The sequence below is a fragment of the Cebus imitator genome, unplaced genomic scaffold, assembly GCF_001604975.1.
Source record: "Cebus imitator isolate Cc_AM_T3 unplaced genomic scaffold, Cebus_imitator-1.0 Scaffold15, whole genome shotgun sequence".
Classification (NCBI taxonomy): domain Eukaryota; kingdom Metazoa; phylum Chordata; class Mammalia; order Primates; family Cebidae; genus Cebus; species Cebus imitator.
This window is the reverse complement of record NW_016107330.1, coordinates 4686937-4709486: the sequence shown is the minus strand read 5'-3', so window position 1 is coordinate 4709486 and position 22550 is coordinate 4686937. Positions and strand designations below refer to the sequence as shown.

At 43.7% G+C, this 22550-nt stretch overlaps 1 protein-coding gene across 4 annotated transcripts in view; it reads right to left on the bottom strand.

Moving 5' to 3' along the window:
- Positions 1-22550, bottom strand: part of KAZN (kazrin, periplakin interacting protein) — a 1292076-nt gene that overhangs the window by 1129358 nt on the left and 140168 nt on the right. The window lies entirely within an intron of this gene.

The window sequence follows — 22550 nt, the reverse complement described above, 5'->3', positions numbered from 1 at the left end:
TTTTTTTTCCTTCTTCTTCATATATTTTCCCTTTCCCATGCCCACTGCTCTAGAGAGGCCAATTGCAGAGAACAGAATGGAAGAAGTCACGTGTCTTCCTGGCTTCGATTGTATAAAGACCTTGGTCCTTAGTAGATTCAGGGGCAGAGCAGAGATAGCCTTGCTCCTATACATCATCAAGTCTTTCAAATGCAGAGAACATTTTGCTTGAAGAAACTTAAAAGAGAAAGAATTGCTCTCAGACTAAAGGTAAAGAAGGAAGGAGGAAGAAGAGAAAGGGTCTGTGTGGGGGTCCCTAGAGTCAAGGAATTTGTTCCTTGCTTCTCAGTTAGACCTATGGTATAGTGGGGGAGAGGGAGGGGAGGGTCAAGCTAAGACACAGGTGGGGCATATGGACGAGGATGGGCCCTGTGACATCCCCCCTTGGGCATGGAGGGGGCAGATCTGTCCCCAAGCCCCAAAAAGTGTTTAAGAAGGATAACAATTTTTTCCACATTATCAGTGGAGAAGTTCTATTGATCATGAGGGAAGCTAAGAGACTAGCTCAAAAGCAAGCAAGTGGCGAAATTGGAACATGAACCCTTGTTCATGATACTCTTAGTCTAGCACTCCAAACACATGAATATTTCCAAAAAACTCAATTGAAGACCTACTATGTGCCAGGCACTGAGTATGTAGCAGAAAAATAAAAACAGCAAAAAATAAAAAATCCTTGCCCTCATGAGGCACACATTCTGGAATAATCGCTCAGTGGCCTGGCCCACCTCAGCATTTCATTTGAGTTGCCTTTCCAGACGTAAGGATGAATGCTGACTGCTCATCTGTGCGCTCTATCGGGGCCTTAGGAACCGTGGATTTGCTGGACAGAGAAAAGATGCACATTTCTTAAGCACCTGCGATGTGTTAGGCATTGTATGCATCCTCTTCTTTCATGGTTGACCAGATCAGGACCACAGATCAGGCACTTACCGCAGAGTAAACACAACTGGCCCATACAGGAAGTGAGGTTGTGACCTTGACCACATCCTAAACATCTTCAAAGGAAAGGAGTTCCTAGTTCATAAACCATCAAGAATGCTAAACATTCAGGTTTCCTTCTGCAACCAGTTTTAGCTTTAGCAAGTGATGTTTTGCTTTGTTTTGTTTTGTTTTGTTTTGTTTTTTTTGAGATAGAGTCTCGCTCTGTCACTCAGGCTGGAGTGCAGCGGTGTGATCACCGCTCACTGCAACCTCTGCCTCCTGGGCTCAAGTGATCCTCCCACCTCAGTCTCCCAAATAGCTGGGACTACAGGCATGAACCACCACACGTGGCCGAGAGAGTGATTTTGAAATCTGAATGTTTTCTGTTTGTTTGTTGTCTACATTTGAAAAACTTGATGGTGGATAGGAGCAAAGCCAGTTTGGGTCTCCTGCTTTGTCAAAAAAGGACCATTTCCAGCCTGGTGTCTCAGGACAAACACAGTCTTCAGAGTCAGACCTGTTCATGTCTCTGATTCTGTCTCACCTGCTGTGTAATCATGAACAAACCACCTCCTAACCTCTCTGAACTTCGGTCTCATCGGTGACTTAAGGGTGGTGTATTACTTTTCTGTTGCTGCTGTAACAAAACTGCCACAAACTTTGTGGCTTAAAGTAACATAGATATATTTTCTTATAATTCTGGAGGTCAAAAGCCTGAAATGAGTCTTTTAGTAGGGCTGAAATCAAGAGATTGACAGTGCTGGATCCTTTCTGGATGCTCCAGAGGAAATCTGTTTTTATGCTTTTTTTCCAACTTCTAGAGTTTATCTCACTCCTTGTCTTGTGGTCCGCATTCCTCCAAGCTCTGCTTCCATCATGACATCTCCTTTGACTGTAATCCTTCTGCCTTTGTCACGGAAGAACTCTTGTGACTACGTCAACCAATTAGATCATCCAGGAGAATCTCCTCATTTCAAGGTTCATAACTTAATCACAACTGCAGGGCTCGTCTGCCATGTAAAGTAGCATATGCACAGCTTCTGGGGATTAGGATGTGGGCATCTTTGAGGGACCAGTATTCTGCCAACCACAGGTGGGCAAAGACCTGGCACAAAGCTGAGGCTCCATGAATCTGAGTTGCCTCCCAGGTGAAAAGGCTTTGGAAAAACTGGATCTTGATGCCAGGGAGGAGGTAGATTACGAGTCACAGAACAAAGTGCAGAAACTAGAAATCCAGATTAAGGTGGTGATGAGAGGGGCAGAAGGTAGGCTAGCTTGATGGGGCAGAAAGACTGGACAGCGAAGGAAACGATTAAGACCCTGGGGGGAACAAAAGTCTCAGTAGCATATTTTGCCCCCAGACATTGAGACATTTAACATTCTCTTTTGCAAAATTAAGTCCAGAACACATCCTGGAGGCTGATTTTTCTGTTGTAAACAATAACATTCCTTTCCCTTTGCTCTGTGGACTAGAAGATTAGAGATTCCACGGGGCAGAGGGAGGCTCCCCATACTCTGACTCATCCTCTTCTTGGCAGAAAAACTGAAAATCTACCTCTTGTGGGACCACAGCCCTGCATGGTTTAGGGCTACAGGGAGCTGTTAGCTGAACCCCTGTCTGATGATCCAGTGGAGGGAGAAGGACTTTCCTGTATGGATACCTGAGAAACCTCCACGCCCAAACATGGCTCAGAAACCTTCACGATCCCCACCACCTCCTGGCTCAGAGGAAAGACTTCTTGCTTGGGCAATCAAGCTTTTCTGGAACCTTCCCTGACTTCACAGACCCAATCAACATGCGTGTGTCATATATCCCACGTCTCCTCAACACGTACATCATGCACCCACATCTTCATGCAGCACAGGCTCTGGGTCTATCCTAAGTCATGTGTCAGAGCCCTTCCCTGCGACCATGATGCCAGCCGCCACTTACATTTATTGAGCACTTACTATGTGCCAGTCAATATTCTGTTTTATTACAGACATCAACTCAATACTTGTGATAAGCCTGTGAGATAGGTCTAATTTTGTCCCTATTTTACAAATAAGGAAACTCAGGCACCTACAAATTAAATAACTCACTCTGGGTGACACAGTCAATCCTAGACCAATGGTTCTTAACCAAAGTCAGGTCTCCTTCCTCACCCTTCCAGGGGCATTTTTGGTTATTACAGCTGTAAGGTGAAGATAAGGACTACTGGTACCTAGTGAGTAGAGGCCATAGATGCAGCGAAACATCCTGTAATGCACAGGACAGACCCCACAGCAAAGAACTACCTGGCCCAAAACATCAGTGGCGCTGAGGTTGAGACGTCTACTCTAGAGTCAGGCTTCACATCCAGGCAGGCTTCCTGAACACATCGTATTAGAATAATTTGTCTCCTACACTAGCTTATGTGTTTCTCTGAGGCAGACACCACTACTTATGCACATTTCTAATTCTCATGCATGACCTAGAACTCAATAAATGTTTGGAAAGTAAATGAACCAACCAACCAGCAAATGAACAAATAATCCTGGAAGTGAACTCTTCTCCTTCCTTGAATGATTTATTCTCTTTTCTTCCTTTTGGTCCTTGTCATCTATCTTAATCTACCTTAATTTTCCAGGTACTTATCTCTTTTATTAAAGTGGTCTATTCCTGGGGCCAAGAATTGAGCTACCCTCATCCTTGCAGTTCCAGCATTTAACCCCCAGGAAAACCTTAGTAAATATTTACTGAGATGGAATGTTTTCCATTTCTTCCTCCTCTTCCCGTTTTTAACTTTCTTCATCCTGTCCTCATCTTTTCATTTTCTCAAATTCAGTCTACCAAAAATTCAAAAGTGGCCTATAGCATGGGGAGGTTGTGGTGCGGCTGATTACCCATCAGACCTCATGGGCACCTGCCAAGGGCTCAACATACTTTTAGGGGCCCATGAAAAGGCTTTTATTTTTTTAATCAGGAGAGAAATGAATATAATAGTATGTAATAATGAGCCCAGCCTGATCACACCGTTGACCTTAGAACAACATAAGTTTGAACTGCATGGGTCCACTTATATGTGAGATATTTTTTTTTATGGTAAATATATTGGAAACTTTCTTGGAGTTTTCTTTTTCAACTTTTGGACAATTTGAAAAAAACACGCAGACAAACTGCTACCCTTGAGACAGAAAAACCAACCCCTCTCCTTCTTCCTCTTCAGCCAATTCAACATGGAAACAATGAGGAAAAAGAGCTTTATGATGATCCACTTCCACTTAACAGAGTCAGTGTATTTTTCTTCCTTATGCTTCTCTTAGTAACATTTTTTCTCTAGCTTACTTTATCATAAGAAGGCAGCATACATACATACATATATATACAAAATACATGTTAATCAACTATGTTATTAGTAAGGCTTCCAGTCAATAGTAGGCTAAGTCTTTAAGTTTTTGAGTGATCAAAAGCTATGCATGGATTTCTGACTGTGAAGGAGGTCAGTGCCCCTAACCCCTGCATTGTTCGAGGGAAAGCTGTATTCATCTGTATACCAAAACAGGCATAAAACCATTTTTACTGGTTTTTTTTTTTTTTAATGGAGGATGAGGCCCACAATGGTAAAACTACCCAGGCCCCATGAAGGTTGTAACGTAGTTCTGGGTTGTGATCAGAACTTGGAGCCTTCTGATAGCATTTCAATAAGTGCCATCAGACAGTTTTCCTCACTGCTGAGCAAAGGAAAATGTCCACTGCTGGGACACCAGCTGCATTAGTTCTTTATGCTGGGTAACAAGCTACCGAATACACAGCAGCTAATGACAACAACCATCTATGATTGCACCGTTCTGTAGGTCAGGAGTCCAGGTGTGGCTTAGCTGGGTTCTCCACTCCAGCGTCTCCCTGGGCTGCAATCGAGGTGTCAGCTGGGCTGCCATCTCATCGTCTCCTCTGAAGGTTCAGCCTGGGAAGGGCTGCTTCCAAGCTCACTCAGGTTGTTGGCAAAATTCAATTTATCACAGTAATAGAACTACATTTCAGCTAGGCACGGTGGCTCACACCTAAAATCTCAGCACTTTGAGAGGGTGAGGTGGGTGGATCACCAAGTCAGGAGTTCAAGAGCAACCTGGCCAAGATGGTGAAACCCATCTCTACTAACAATAGAAAAATTAGCCGAGCATGGTGGTGGGCACCTGTAATCCCAGCTACTCAGGGAAGCTGAGGCAGAGAATTGCTTGAACCCGGGAGGTAGAACTTGCAGTGAACCAAGATCACGCCACTGCACTCCAGCCTGGGCAACAGAGCAAGACTGTCTCAAAAAACAAAACAAAACAAAAAACTACATTTCTTGCCGCATGGGCCTGTCCACAGGTTCTCTCACAACATGGCTGCTTGCTTCTTCAAGGCCAGTGGAAGAACGACAGTGACTCTAGGAAGACAGAGTCTGACGTGATGCAGTGTGGCCACAGGGGTAAGATCCCGCCACCTTTGCCAGGTAACACCACAAAATCATGGGGTGGCATCCCATCACCTTTGCTGTGTTCCACTGGTTAGAAGTGAGGCACAGGACCTGCCCACACTCGAGGGGCAGGGAACACACAAGGGTACAGGCACCAGAGGCTGGAGACCTCCTGGGGGGGTCATCCTAGGCTCTGTCTGCCATGGGCATTCCATGGAAAAACAAGGGCCTCAGCAACCTCCAGATGGGCACAGGAGCCTTTCACTGGCTGTTCATCCGCCTAAAAGCCTTGACTCTGTTAGAATATGCACATGAATCCCTCCCTGCCTTATTCAAGTCTCTGCTTAAATGTCACTTCTTCAGAAAGGAAAAGGCCTCCCTCTCTCCTTTGTTACTTCACTTTCTCAGTCTCCTTTTGCTGCTCTCCAGGGTGGGTGGAACTCACCAAATTGGCCTCTGTTCCCCTACACATCCCAACCACTCAGGCAGTTGGAGTAGGGCCCAGAGCATTGGACCCCACATAGCACACAGTGCAAACACATCATCGTCCTGTCAATTTCTCCTGGGTTTTTTTTCACCCCAGCACCCTGTCCTTCCTTTAATCAAATAGCTTGTCAGCATCACAGGATATGATCTTAATTGTAAACTCCTGTAGGGCATCCTGCACAGCTTGGTGTAGCAGAGGCCAACACCGTACCACATGAGGTGCAGGATAAACAAATACTTTTTTGCAGATTATCGGATTACCATGGAGCCCAGCATCTCTATTGGTTTTTATTTATTTTTTTTTTGACATAGTTCTGAAATATTGATGAGATCAGCTGATAGAGAGGGCTCAAAAGGCTCATCCCTTTGCAAAAAGCAGAATACGTAAACACATAGATAATTATCACAGATCCATCTGGTGTTTAGAGTTAGGCCCTGGACGGGTTGAGGGAACTCAGCGCTCTGGCTGACCCCTGGGAGAGCAGGTACAAGGTGTGAGCCAGGTGTCAGTGATGATGTCAGAAACAGCCTGAGATTTGGGTTCTGAATCAAGGTGCTTATTCTCCAGCAGGGGAGAGGACAGGTACATGAAATCGAAACCACAGGGTGAAGCAGCTCATACAGGAACCCCTGCCGTGTCCAAAGTTCATCCTCTATGCTTACTAGCACCTGTCCACAATGAGGATCAGAAAAAGAAGGCTTGGAAGAGCTCTAAAACATAGCGCAGCCATGGTACGTACCAGACTTTTATTTATTTATTTATTTATTTATTTATTTTTGAGACAGGATCTGGCTCTGTTGCCCAGGCTGGAGTGAAATGGCGCCATCCCGGCTCATTGCAACCTCTGCTTCCTGGGCTCAAGCCAGCCACCCACCTTGACTTCCCAAGTAGCTGGGACTACAAGTGCACGCCACCACACCCAACTAAATTTCGTACCTTTGTAGAGATGGGGGTTCACCATGTTGCCCAGGTTGTTCTCAAACTCCCGGACTGAAGCGATCCTCCCACCTCAGCCTCCAAAAGTGTCGGGATTACAGGCAGGAGCCTCCACACCTGGCTTAATACTAGTCAGGCATAATCGGACTTCTTTTCAGTTGAAGAGAAACAGAGAATTCAATATCTTGCAGTGCATGATGCAAACACATCACTTCCCAGAAATTTTATCTTGTTCTTTACCCTTAAGAGTAGCAGAAGTGGTAGATGCACAGGAATTTAAAAAAAAAAAAAAAGAAGAAGAAAAGAAAAACCCAGACTCCCTCCTAACCACGCTTTGGACAGGCTCCTCTGAGCAGACTTGTCAACTGTCCTTTAGCACTATCCTTGGCCTGTCCAGTTCAGTTTTAGCAAGAGTCCCACTTGATCAGCTTAACGAGACTTCCCCAACCCCTGACATCTAATAAAATTCCTTATCTCCACCCTTGATGTCTGAGTCCTTGGCCTGCCTTTAGTAAAAATCTGTTGAGGTCAGTTCAGCAAGAATTCTATGACCCTTGACGTCTTCCCTTAGAATTTTTCCATCCACTGGCCCCTCCCTTCACTCCTTGGCTATAAATCTTAGCTGTCCTTGTGCTCAGAGTTGAGCTCAGTTTTGCTGAACCCTCTCTCCCCTATTGCAGTGGTACTGAATTAAATCTATACTTTTAACTAGTATCTGGCTCAATTTCTCTTAAACAACAAAAACATTTGAGATCATTTCAACCAAATGATGTTTGTTTGTTATAATACATGTTACGGATTTTCCAAATAATGTTCTCAGCCACCCGCTTTATTCTGAGGATGTGGAAGTAAGCCTAGCTCATGAGGTTAGAGGGACACTCTCAGAGGATGGGCCTGGCCCTTAGCACTGGCATGGGGACAGGTCTATCCACAAGGCTGGCTGAGAGCTCAGTGGGGGAAGTGGAGGGAGAGGGAGGAGACTGAGAGTTTGGTGGGGCTGATATGTTTGGCTCTGTGTTCCTACCCAAATCTCACCTCGAATTGTAATCCCCACATGTCGAGAGAGGGAGGTGATGGGATAACGCGGGCAGTTTCCCCCATGCTGTTTTCATGAGTTCTCAGGAGATCTGATGGTTTTGTAAATGGTAGTATTTCCTGCGCTCTCACATATTCTTTCTCACCTGCCATCATGCATGGCATGCCTGCGTCCCCCTCTGCCATGATTGTAAGTTTCCTGAGGCCGCGCCAGCCATATAGAACTTGAGTCAATTAAACCTCTTTTCCTTATAAATTACCCAATCTCTGGCAGTTCTTTACAGCAGTTTGAAAACAGACTAACACATTTCATCTGGCCTTTAGGGAAGTGCCCAGTGCTTCAAATTATAGTATGCACACACAGGTGCACAGGCATGCCCACACACACATCCACACAAATACTTGTGCACATGCACACTCACAAACACAATCCACACACAGATGTGCACATGCATGCCCACACACATACACCTGTGCATATGCATGCCCACAGACATCCAGACATACACATGTGTACTGCATGCCCAAATACATGCACACACATGTGCACACACGTGGCCCACACACGTGCACTTGCATACGTACAAACACAATCCACACATGTGAACACATGTGCCCACACATACCCACACATGTGTGTGCACATACATGCCCCCACACACATGCATATGCATACCCACAAACAGAATCCACATGTGTGCACACACATCCACACATATATGTGCACATGCATGCACACACATGAATCCACATGCCCCACACACACGTGTACATGCCCACCCACAAACACAATCCACATGTGTACACATGCAAGGCCACACATCCACACATATACATGTGCACATGTATGCCCACACATGTGAACACACATGCCCTGCACACATATGCTCATGCCTGCCCACAAACACAATCCACACACATGCACATGCATGCCCACACACATCCACACGCATACACATACACACATGTGAAAACACAGATGTACACACATGCTCACACACATGTGCACATGTATACCCACAAACAATCCACACATGTGCAAATATGCACACATGTGCAAACATGTTCACACACATGCTCACATGCATGTGCACATGCATACCCACAAACAATTCACACATGTGCACAGGAATGTCCACACATCCACACACATACATGTGCACACACATGCCCACAAACACATCCATGCACAGATATGCATACACATGCGCACATACATGCTCACACACACAAGTGCACATGCCTACCCACAAATATGATCCACACACAGATGTGCACACACATGCCCACACACATACAATGCATGCCCACACCCACACAGACACGTGCCCATGCATGCCCACATGCACGCAGCCCCTCTCCCTTTCTCTCTGCCTAACTGATTTCTCAGGCAAGGCAGGGCCTCCTCCTCCAAGATGCCATAGACCTCAATGGCCAGGTTGAAGGTCCCATCATGTCAGGCCCTCTGGGTGGCACTGTCACAGCTGTGACTGGACATTTGTTCCATGATTCTTTGATCAATGTCTGGCTTCTTGTCTATCATGGGAGTTCTGTGAGAGCAAAGGTAGTCTGGTTTCCCTCACTATCACCCCACTGCCAGACAGAGCTCTGTGAACGTCAAAGATCTCCATCAACATCAGTTGAGCTAGAGAAAGAAGAACAGAAGGAAAGGAAAGTGGGAGGAAAAGAGGGAGAAAAGGAGGGAAAAGGGAACAAGAAAGGAAGGAAGAGAGGGAGGAAGGGCATGGAGCGTTGGTACTGAAGTTGAAGACTGGGGCAGAAGCACCCTGATGATCATAGATGACCTATTATTACTGGTTGCTGAGAAGGTAGAAAATTTTCCAATAGGCAACAGGTACCCATTGAAAGGTTTTAAACAGGAAGTGGGAGGCAATGTGCTCAAATTTAAACAGGAAGTGGGAGACAAGGTGTTCAAATAAGTATTTTAGGCTGGGCACAGTGGCTCACACCTGTAATCCCAGCACTTTAAGAGGCTGAGGTAGGTGGATCACCTACAATCAGGAGTTCAAGACCATCCGGGCTAACACAATGAAACCCTGTCTCTACTAAAAATATGAAAATTAGCCAGGTGTGGTGGCAGGCGCCTGTAATCCCAGCTCCTTGGGAGGCTGAGGCAGAAGAATCCCACAAACAGAGGCTGCAGTGAGTCAAGATCATGCCACTGCACTTTAGCCTGGGTGACAGAGCAAGACTCTATCTCAAAAAAAAAAAAAAAAAATGTGTTTTAGAGACATCAGTTTGGTTGTTGTAGCAGCAGGATGCTGTTAAAATAGTCCAAACAGGAAAGTATGGAGGCCTGAATCAGGGCAGGATGGTAGGCATGGAGAAGAAGAGATGGATTTAAGAAATATTTAGATACATTTGACTAAAATTGTTGATTGGGACTTCATGAGAAGAATTAGCCAGCATTTACCAAGCACTTCCTCCATGCTGGGTATTATGCTAAAGGTTTGCAAATACAATGCCATTTAATTCTCAAAACTCAACAAGGTAGGTATTTCCCCACCTTTGTGATTGAGAAAAGTAAGGCAGAGAGAGGTTAAGTAATTTGTCCAGATCACACAGCTGGAGATTGGAAAAACTGGCTCCAGACCTAAACCCTTAGCCACTGGGTCAGAGAGACGCCCAGATCTCTATGACATAGAATCACACCCAACCCGAATTCTGTGTCCCTTCATGGAGCTTCAAGTCAATGTTTTTAAACTCCCCTCCTTCCTTCCTTCCTTCCTTCATTCCTTCCTTCCTTCCTTCCTTCCTTCTTTCCTTCCTTCCTTCCTTCCTTCTTTCCTTCCTTCCTTCCTTCCTCCTTTCCTTCCTTCCTTCCTCCTTTCCTTCCTTCCTTCTTTCCTTCCTCCTTTCCTTCCTTCCTTTCCTTCCCCTACTTCCCCTTCCTTCCTTCCTTTCCTTCTTCCTTCCTCCTCCTCCTCCTCGTCCTGCTCCTCCTCCTCCTCCTTCTTCTTCTTCCTCCTCTCTCTCTCTTTCTCTCTTTCTCTCTCTCTCTCCCCCGAATCTTGCTCTGTTGCCCACGTTGGAAGGCAGTGGCGCTATCTCAGCTCACTGCAACCTTTGCCTCCGGGCTCAAACGATTCTCTTGCTTCAACCTCCTAAGTAGATGAGATTACAGGCATGTGCCACCACACCTGGGTAGTTTTTGTATTTTTAGTAGAATGCACGGTTTCACCATGTTGGCCAAGCTGGTCTCAAACTCCTGACCTCAAGTGATTCGCCCACCTTGGCCTCCTAAAGTGCTGGGATTAGAGGCTGAGTCACCATGCCTAGACTAAACTTTTTCTTTCTAAGCAGCAGAAGTACTGCAAGCAGCTGGGGGCAACCAGGTGAGCAGTGGTGCCATTAAAGTGGAGGAGGGATTGCCTGTGTAGAAGAGAGGCTGCTTGTTTGGAGTGAGGGTGGAGTGTGGTAAGTTCCGTTTTAAAGTGCTATGTTTGAGCAGCCTATGGAAACTTCCAAGGGGTGCTGTTCCATGTGTTCCTGGGTGTCCAAGCAAGTGGTCAAAGAGAACCCAGATGAATATTTGGAAACAAAATGAGGAATAAGTATTGAGGATTAGGCACATGGCTGACGTCAGTGGTTGTCAGAAAGATGTGCTTATTAGAGCTCAGAGTCCTATGGAGAAGCTTCAGGAGCCAGCAATAGGAACTGAGAGGGGGTGTGGACACCATTTCCACCCCTACTTCTGCCAGTGAAGAATACCAGGATTCAGGTAACAGTTCCACTAGTTCTGCTTCTAAACAAAGAGTTTAAAATGGATAGATGGCCAAATGGATGGATGGATGGATGGATGGATAGATGGATGGATGATGGGTGGATGGAAGGATGAACAAACGCACAGATGGACAGATGGGTGGACAGACAAAGGACTAAATAAAGTGAACACACTGGCCAGAGAAGTCTTTTGTTCAAAAGGCTCATAAAGTGCCCCAACTGCCACCCCAGGTGTACCCAATAAGATTACAAGATTGCCTTCAGATTGTCTCTCCCTAATAGGTATGAAAATTCTGGCAAAATGTCTGCCTTGGCTAATGTTTGTTCAGGAGTTAATTGGGCAATTCAGAGACTGCCAATCATGAAACAAGGGTCTGCTGCCAGGTGACCCTGAGAGAAGCAAGGGCCAAGCCCCTGGACCCTGATCATACCCTCTTCCTGGGAAACTCACTGAGTGCAGGTGAGGAAGAGGGCGTGGCTGGTCCTGGACACTGTGCGCCTACATCCTGCCTGATAAACCTCCACCATTCAGGTTGATGGCACTGCAGGGACCATCTGAGGGTTCACTCATGGGTCTGACCTATGCAGCTGTCTCCAGTAATCTCCGCAAGCAAGTTCTAAGCAGGAGGAAAATGACCTATTTTGTGTCCAAAGCCAGCAAACAAGATGGGATGCTGGAGTGTATTTGGACAGTACACACACCCTTGGCTTCTTCCATCTTTCTTCTCTTTTATTTCTTTATTTTCATTTTGTTATGCTTTGCTCTGGTAATAAATATACATATGTGTGTTCCTATTCCTGCCTAAATTTTGAAAAACAGACATGGATATAAAACCACAAGGGCACAATCCCCTGACCAATCTTCAGATGTATTTTCCCTATTTTTGGCTCCAAGAATGTTTGTTCTGGCTGCATCTGGGATTGGGATTTTAAATTAATTTTTCATTTGGTGAGAGAGAGTGTGTCATATTGAAAATGATTCTCAGTGAATCTGCAACAGATGCTGTCGCTTCAGAGTCATCATTAGGTGAACCACCATCCATGATTCCTATTAATTTTTTTATCACACTGCTGGTGATTTCCAACTAGATGATGAAAACTAATTTTTTGGAGAATTTGCATTTAAAATGCTTCTCTAGAAGCAGGATTTTCATAGCAAATGGACCTTGTCTGTTCTCTGCATTGTGAGGTAAAACTTCCAGCCTCTCTTTCAATTATATGTTTTCTCACAGTTACATATCACAGTTTTCTTATATCACACATAACACACTTTTCTCACAGTTACAATGACACCCATTTGTGAGTAGGAAAATCATAGCATTGTGGAAATAGAAGTCTTGGTAGCAGTAGTGGTACTACAGGAGTAATGGTTATCCATTGTGGACTGTTTACCATTTTCTAGGTACTATGTTAAATCCTTTACACAGTTATTATAGTTCATCTGTTCAATCACAACCCTACTATTATTCATCCCATTTTACAGATGAGGAAACTGAGGCTCAGTGATAAGCAACTTGCAACCTGCCTAAGGAAATGCAAACTAGGAAGTTGCAAAGTCTCTAATTTCACACATATACACATCCCACCATGGGTTGGCTCCCTAAGAATCTGTCATATTGGAATCAGAGAATGTGGATTCTGATTCAGAATCTGCTATCAGTTACCATTGATAATAATAATTGTATATTTACTATGTGCCAGTCACTGTTCTAAGTGACTTGCAAATATAATATTCATTTGATCCTTACAACTGGCTTATGGAATTTAAGGTTAGAAATCTTGCTTAATTAGCAAATGGCAGAGCTTGGATTTCAGCAAAGTCAGTTGAGTTCAGAGTCCCTAGTTTTAACCTCACACCACACTGTTCCTGATGAATGACGCTGGTGAGTTGCGTCTTTCACTAGATCATTGCCTCTCCATGTAAATACTGAAGCCACTGGATACATTTCCTGTTTCATGTCTGTGTTGCAAACTACCCTAACACTTAGTTGCTGAAAGCAACACTTTCTTTGGCTCCTGATTTTGTTGAGTCTGGAATTCAGGAAGGGCTCCGCTGGGCAGTTCATCTCTGATCCAAGTGGTGTCAGCTGAGGTGGCTAAGGCTGGAAGACCCACTTCCAAGATGGCTTTGGCATCCATGTAACTGGCCGCCTGGGGCTCCTTGGCCTCTCACTTTTCACATGGCATTTCATCCTCTAGGACCTCCCTGAGTGGCTCAGGGTTCTCATAGCATAGTGGTCTTGGGGTAGACAGATTTCTTACATGGCTACCAGTTTTCCCCAGCGTATGTGGTCTAATCTACCCAGGCAGAAGCTGGAAGGCTTTTTTCTGACTTAGGCTCAGAAATCTCATAACATCATTTCTGTTACATTTCATGGTCAAGAAGGTCACGAAAGTTAGCTGAAATTCAGGGAGAAGAGAATTACTTCTCAGCAGGAGGAGTTACAAAGAATTTGCAGGTATCCTTACTCCATGACATTGCCTTAGCTGTAAGTTGAAAGTACATTCATCTACTTCAGTGGCTACACACTTAATGGTGACAGAGGAGTCTCATTTACAAATTCCCGCTTTAGAACATTGCTTGGTTTATCTCATATTACTTACCACTCTTAATAATAAAGCTTCATTCATTGAGCCCTTACAACATGCTAGTCATTCTTACTAGCACTTATGTATATATATTAATTCATCTGCTCATCAGTACCCCATAGTAGGTATTATTACTAGAAATATTTCTGTTTTACAGAGTAGAATCCAGAAGCACATTAAGATTAAATAACTTGTCCAAGGTCACATGGCTTGGTAGGGGGCAGAACAGTGTATCTTTAATTCACTGTACTCTTAACTGCCTGGTAAATTATCATTTGAGGAAAAGGTTCAACTTTTTCTTTTTTAAGAAAATGATTCTAAATGCCACTGAACTAGGTGATCCCTAATGATTCTATTACTTTAGACTTTGACTATCCCAAGAATAAATATAAACCTATAGAAACACAGTATTGCAGGGTGGTTAGGCAAGCAGGTTCTGGAGTCAGATGGCTGGAGATTCAATCTTGGTTGGAAGGTGGGGAGACAGAGAGAGAGAGAGAGAGAGAGATCACATGAAGCACAGAGAAGGGAAACGTGATTGAAGAAGTCATTTAGGTGTTTATCCCAGTAGAGTCTTCATTTGACTTCAGACGTAGCTGCCATCTGGTCCAACCACATGAGACACTGGGTAGAATGGCCCAGCTGAGTCCAGCCAACCCACAGAACTGTGCAAGGTAACAATACTTTGTTGTTTCTCAGCCCCTAGGGCCTGGGTGCTCTGTTACACTGATATAGAATTGGAAGACTGGCCCTGCTTCTTCATCCCTATATCAATACAGGCAAGTCACCTAACCGTTTTGGATAACAGATTCTCATCTGTAACATGGTGACAGTAATAATGCCTCCCTCAGAGTTGATGTGAAGATTAAAGGGAATAAGGCATGCATAGTACTTTACCTAATACTCCATAAAAGTAAGCATGTACCCTTGAAAAGTCTTTTATATTCATACCCATTGGAATGGTTATTATATTTAATTAAAAAAAAAACAGAAAATAACAAGTGTTGGAGAGGCTATAGAGAAATTGAGACAGTTTTGCATTGCTGGTAGAAATGTAAGATAATATAGCCTCTACGGAAAATAATATGACAGTTCCTCAAAAAAATAAAAATGAAATTACCATTGGATCCAGCAATTCCACTTCTGGGTACCTACTGAAATAAGGGACTCAAATATTTGTACACCCATGTTTATGGCATCATTATTCACAACAGCCAAAAGGCTGGAATAACCCAGTGTCCATCAACAGATTAATGGATAAGCAAAATATACAATGGAATATTATTCACCCTTAAACAGATAGGAAATTCCGACACATGCTACAACACAGGTGAACCTTAAAGACATTATGCTAAGTGAAATAAGCCAGATACAAAAGGAAAAATATAGTACGATTCCACATATAAGGTACCTAAAGTAGTCAAATTCATGGAGACAGAAGTAGAATGGTAATTGCCAAGGACTGGGGTGGAGATTGAAGGAGTTTAGTTGGTACCAAGTTTCAACATGAGAAGATGAAAAAATTACAGAGATGAGGGTTGCATAACAATGTAAATGTACTTAATCCCATTCTGTACGCTTAAAAATGGCTAAAATGGTAAATTTTCTGTTTTGTATATTTTACCACAATAAGAAAAAAATTGCTTTAAGTCATTAATGATCATTATGACGAGAGATATTTAAGGTCAGTTAAGTAAGCAGAAACACTGAGTTCATTCACTGCTAGCATTCAGTAACATGCAAAAGTTTTGGAAAGATGATACGTCAAACAATCTTTTACTTTATTATATAAAGGAGTAGCTTGAGAAACTCTTTAAATAGACAGCTTGACTTCCAATTTCAAGATGGCAGAATGAAGAAATATCTGTCCCCTTCTCCTCTAAAAAAATAATTCACAACAAAAAGGAGAGGAAGAAAAGAAACCTAAATGCAGTTTGGGTGAAACTAGATGTCATCTGTATCACTAACCCACAATATATGAAGTGATAAAATAGATTGAGTGACCAGAAGAAAGTTAAATTTAAGTTCCGTCAGAGGGAGATAATATAGAAAAGCAAGTTGATTTGCCCTGAGAACCCTAGACGTGCTCAAAAATTTGAAGTACCAGGTACAGAGGTAGCTGAGACTGAGGTGAGGGTGAAAACAGGGAGAATGTTCTACATGTCTGGAGGAGAAGCTGTTGGACTCAGTTTTCTTGCCCTCCTGTAACCCAGCATAGGAAGTGACTTCCCTCTCCCCTATGCTTATAGTAGCTATGGGAGTATTTTCCAAGGAAACAAACTAGAAAGGTTCTGGAATCAACAGCAGCAGGTTCTGTAAAAGGAGTAGACGTTTATGCTGAGGAAATTCCCAAAATGTAAAAAAAAAAAAAAAAAAAAAAAAAAGAGAAAAAAAAAAAAAAAAAAAAAAAAAAAAAAAAACTGAAGAGAAAAAGCAAGAAAATTTGAAGCTCAGTCCAGGAGGTCCTACATTGACTAAGGGATTTCCAGAGAGAGAGAACAGAGAAAACAATAGGTAGTAAACAAAGAAAAAACATTAAAAATTTCCAGTACCAGATATGAGCTCAACCCACACTAACCCACACTAAGACCCATAGTAATAAAATTATTCTAGACTCAGAGATAGAGAAGATCCTAAAAGCATTCAGAGAGGAATGTCACAAAAGATCAGGTATCAGTATGGAATTGGACTTCTCAATAACAATAGCAGAAGCCAGAAAACAATTAAAGAATACCTTCAGAATTCTAAGAGGAAGATTCTATACCCAGCCAAACTATCCATTGGGGTGTGGGTAAAATAAGACATAGTCAGGCATGCAAAGTCACACAAGAAGTTACTTCTCGAGTACTCTGTAGGAAACTACAAGGGAAGAAGGTCCGCTAACATGGGAAGTAATTACTAAAAATGAAGACTTTGGATCAAAGAAACAGGGAATCTAGCACAGGAGAAAGGTAAAGGGAACTCCAGGATAATGGAAGAGAGAACCCAGGATAAAATCTGTTCAGCAGTCATAGAGAAGAACCAAGCCAACAGGGAGCATAAGGGAGGTCTCCAGGAGAGGGAAATCAAGGAGGAAAAAAATGAAACTGATAGATTACCTGACAGGTTTGGCTGAGTTGAAAATTGCAAAAATGAGCATTCTATAGCTGTTGGAGAATATAAGAAAACTAAGATGAAGACTCAAAATAAACCCTGGAAATGGGAAAATGAAGATTTTATAAGTAGGTTGAGAAGAAAGGAAACAAAATTATAGAAATATAACCATAGTACATTCCCTGGCTTAGCAGTAAACAATATCTGCATAGTCATCATAACGGAAACAACAGTAACTACAACAAAATGTGGAATTATACTATCGGGGTATAGGGAGAAGAGAAAGAGGTGTGTAGGAAATTCAGAAGTCCTCATCTAGGCATAATATGAAAGCAACAGACATTATCCAAAATTGATCATTCATGAAATAATACAGATGTGATTTCAAAATATTAGAGAAAATGCCAGAAGAAACAGATAAAAAAATTCAGAGGTGGTTGCTTCTGAGGAGTGAGTTGGAGCTGCAGAGGGGATGGGGCACTGCTATTTTCTGTTCGAAGCCTTTCAGCATTATTTGATGTTTAAACCATACACGTGCATTCCTTGGTTAAAATAAAAATTACTTTAGAGTTTAAAAAATGGCTTCTCTCTGTACTTTAAAAATGTAATTTAATTTTTATATCTATTATATTAACTCGTAATATGTCAGGAAAAATCAGTCTTCCAAAGTGAGCAAGAATAACAAGGCTTTCTTGAAGACCCTCAGAAAATTTTCTTAGGCTTTTAAGCCTATTCGAGTCTAATGGGAGGACACCCCTCTGTCCCCGCTGACATCCCACAGGAGATCTGAAGGTTCCCAAACTGACTTCTTCCACCTAATTCAGCCTGGCCTTTTCTCCCCAGGAAGCTTCAATTTCCTGCTACAGAGTCAACTGTTTTCAAACTGAAAAGGTCAGATATAAGTGCTATTTTAGGGTGCTCACGTTGGGTTTATTGCCTGAGCCAGGTAAATATGAAATCCCTCCAGTTCAAAGTATCACAAGCAGAAAAAATACCTCTCTCTCTCTCTCGCCCTCTCTCTCTCTCTCTCTCTCTGTCACACACACACACACACACACACACACACACAGACACTTTCCACTAAGTCCAGCCAGATGAATTTATTACCCAAGTAAGATTTATCTAACGTTTTCATAAAAATCCCTAGCCTAAGGGTGATATGCATGTCAGTATCATTGCCAGCAATTTGATGTTAAAATAGGTTTGCTGTACAAGCTTGTCTATCGGAATTGTTTGGAAACAGGCACACATGGCAATGTAGAAAAATCTAGATAATCCACGGTTATCTGTGCTCCTCTCCCCTGTGGAAGAGGGCTGGAGAGGTCGCCCAGCATACTGAGTGCAAGGATGGCAGGGTTTGCTCTAAGTCCCAAGGATGCGACAGTACAAGGCTGTTTATATTGATCAACAGCATGCGCCGAAGTTAACATAAATCAATTAGTAAAATGCACGGGCAGCAGCAATTGTTAAACTATACTGTGTAAAGAAAAGTTTTAAATACAAAACATGATGATAAAATCTATTAACCATGATCAGCCCTGCCAGTTTCTTCTGTGACCTTCAGCAGCAGCATTTTCAGCTGTCGCTCAAAGGCCACCGCCAACTCATGTAGGCAGTCTTGCACTGCTGGACGCTAAGATCATCTTGGAACTTAACCCCAAGCCCCATCTTTAATAACAATGACAAAGTACATCAATTCAGCACTTGACAATTTGCCAGCCTCTTTCAAACACTTTATTGGTTGACTTGGTCCTTGCTGTCTGTCTTGATAAGATTGCAGCTCATAGGGAGACCGTGGAGGCAGGCGTAGAGGGTTGAAGGCTTGGCTCTGCAATTTGCCATCTTATCTGAATGCAGGCAACTTAATTTCCCTCAAATAGAGATGTTGTTCTCAAATACCTTTTCTTTTAATCCCTACTTTTACAGATGGTGAAACGGAGGCTTAGAGAGTGAGTTATTTGGAAAGACAGAGATTCACACGCAATTCCATTTATCTCATTTTCAACTCCGCGTTTCACTTTGCACTGCTTCTGTGGATTCCTGAACCCCCTGCAGCTTCACCACAGGTATGACCTAGGGCAAAGTTTCCCGTGTCCTTCGAAGGGCAGAGACCCTGCCCACCTCCCCAGGACTCTTTGGTGGAGCCCAGGGAGGAAGGCACTGGTGTCTGGAGTTGTCACTCAGCTCCCAGCATCTCACTTTCATGACCCAGTTGCAGTCCTACAGTGAAAGGCATACTGAAAAGGAGGACACCTTGCAGCCCTGCCCTCAGACCTCATTTCCTTTGCTCTCCCCCAAGCTTGTTCTTCCAAGATCACCTGTCCCTGGTGCTCTCCCTTAAAGGCGCAGGATGTTCCTGCATAAGGACTTTGACCTGATGGCTCCCTCTGTCTACAGCTTTCTCCCTCCAGAGAATCACATGGCTAACTTCTTCACTCTCCAAATCACCCCTCAAGGGTTAACTTCTCAATGATGTCTGACCCCACACTCCTACTTCAAATCACAACTGCACCTTCCCCACTCAGACCCCAGATCCCTCTCCTGCTCTGTTTTACTCATATCCTTTAGTGCCTTGTAAATACTATGTAACTTACTGGTGTTCACAGAGCACTGCTTGTCCCTTTTGTTCACTGAGGGTCCTAAGTGCCTAAAAAGGAGTCTGGCCTATAGGAGGTGCCTGACAAATCTTAACGAAGGACTAAATAAGTGGATGGATGGATGGATGGATGGATGGATGAATCGATGGGTGGACAGATGGATGGACGCATAGGTGGGTGGTTGGGCGGCTTTAATCCCCTCCTTAAGCTTGTTTTTCAGGTAGCCAGCCTCTCACTCCATAAGACCCAAAGCCTTCAGGGTTCTACTCTTGCAGCAATTCAGGCAAGCAATGTATCCTAGGCTTTTGGTAAAGTCCAGGGCCCTTAGAGGCCAGACAAAACAAACCCACTGGTGCAGAAACACTGTTTTACCCAGCCAAAGCCTGTAGGGTATGAACACAAATGAAGAGACCAACCCAGGCAGCACAGCTGGGAGACTTCAGAGGCTTAACTGAACCCCATTTCCTCAAGATGTAGGTGGCTTGTCTGTGACCAGGCTGCCACCAAGCCAAATTTACTGTGACATGCTGACAGCTGCTTCTGTACTGGGGTTCTTGAAAACAGCTGGAGGAGGGGAGCAGACACTTCTAAATCAAAAGTTCTTTCTCCCTGCAAGCCACGCCATAGCTGCTGCCTGAGGAGCTGGGCTCTGCATCTCAGGACTCAAGGTTCTAAATTTGGCCCCTATTCCTCCACTGACCAACGAGGGAGGTAAGACAGAATCAACAGAAAGGAAGAATAGCTTCAGACAAGAGGCAGTGCAGAGATTTTTCTGCTTTATACAAAAGCATCAGAAGTGCTGTTTCTATGCCAGTAGGGGATGGCCTTAGGTGAATTCAGAGAAGTAAGAGGCAAACACTTTCAGGAAGGGCAAAGGAATAGGGCAGCCTGTCATACAAATGAAATGTCTAGCAATAGGCAGCTGGATAAATAACTAATCATGCATCTTAACAAGGAACTGCCATGTAGCCATTAAAACTAGCATCGTAGAACTGTATTTATTGGCATGAAGAGAGGTTTATGATGTATTCAGTGGAAAAAGTGGGCTATAAAATAATCCCATACTATGTGATCCCATTTTTGTTCAGAAAATGTCTAAATAGACTCTGAAGATTACCAGTAATTCTCACTGGATGATAGGGTTCTAGGTGATTTAAATAACTGGTTTACTCCAATTCTATTCTATTTTCTATTGTTTTTGACAGAGTCTCACTCTGTCACCCAGGCTGGAGCGCAGTGGTGCAATCACAGCTCACTGCAGCTTTGAACTCTTGGACTTAGGTGATCTTTCTGCCTCAGCCCCCTGAGTAGCTGGGGCCACATGCATAAGCCACTGTGCCTGACTATTTTATTGCATTTTCTAAATTTTCTGCAACATTTATAATTTTCTCAAAAAGAGTTCAGCATGCAGAGTTTAGATTGATTTGCGGAAAGAACCCTGCCCAACCATGGAATAACACATTCACCCAGCCAGTGCAGAACATGAAGACATTTCACTCAGTGAGGCACTGCCTGAATCAAACAAAGCCTGAGCAGTCACACAATCTGGCCTCCAGAGCTGAGTTAGCATCTTTCAATAAAGATCTTACCCATCCCAGCCTCCTTCCTCCCACCCAAAACTGTTGAAGTGTCCCCCACATGTCTTGGACCAAGTTGGAAGTGAAACCTCCTTGCTCAGCTCAGCTTCTTCAGCCACCATGAGAAACTCCAGCCTGTCCAAAAGGTGCACTTTTGTGCCTCCTCTCTTTTGCATGTGCTGTTCCCCCTGCCAGGGATGCTCCTGCCTTCCACGGTTTGCCTAGAAAATTTCTCTTTATGCTTCAAAACCCAGCTCAAATGATACCTCCTCTATAAAGCCTTTTCAGACTCTCTCATTTCCTAAGACCTTTGTATTTACCTCAGCCTGAAGCCTGAGCCTGCCAATGGATAGTCCTAGGAAATGCTTTTCTCCTCCTCACAGTAAATATATGGAAGACTTCTTTTTTTTCTTAGAAAGACATTTGCAATTGAGGAGTAGGCAGACATGCAGCCAGAAACTCTAGTTGGGGGAGCAAGAAATAGATAACAGAATCCAAAAACCCCTATAAGAATGGTTTTTTTTTTTAAAAAAAAAAAAAAAGGCAAGGTGCAATGGCTCACACCTGTAATCCCAGCACGTGGGAGGCTGATGGGGGCAGATCGCTTCAGCTCAGGAGTTTGAGACCAGCCTGGGCAACATGGTGAAACCCCACCTCTACAAAAAAAAAAAAATTATCCAGGCATAGCGGCTCATGCCTGTAGTCCCAGACACTTGAGGGGCTGAGGTGGGAGGATCTGGGAGGATTGCTTGAACCCTGGAGGAGGAGGTTGCAGTGAGCTGAGATGGCACCACTGCACTTCAGCCTGGGCGACAGAATGAGAACCTGTCTCAAAAGAAAAAAAAAAAAAAAAGCAAAAGAAACTTCTCACACCTGCACAAGTGCTTGCTTTAGGCGGGTGACTCATCTTTAGCTGTATGTCCCCATGGGGTACCTGGGGACCCTGGGAAGCCTTCCTTCCATCTGAAAACTCTGTTATTTCCTGCTTTATGAAACTGGAGCCTTCACCACTAAGGAAACTGTATATCCTTAACTGGTATCTACTGCAATTTTTTGTCAATCACAACACAATTTCACTGTAGCAACCACAGATCTCCCTGTCACACTGTAG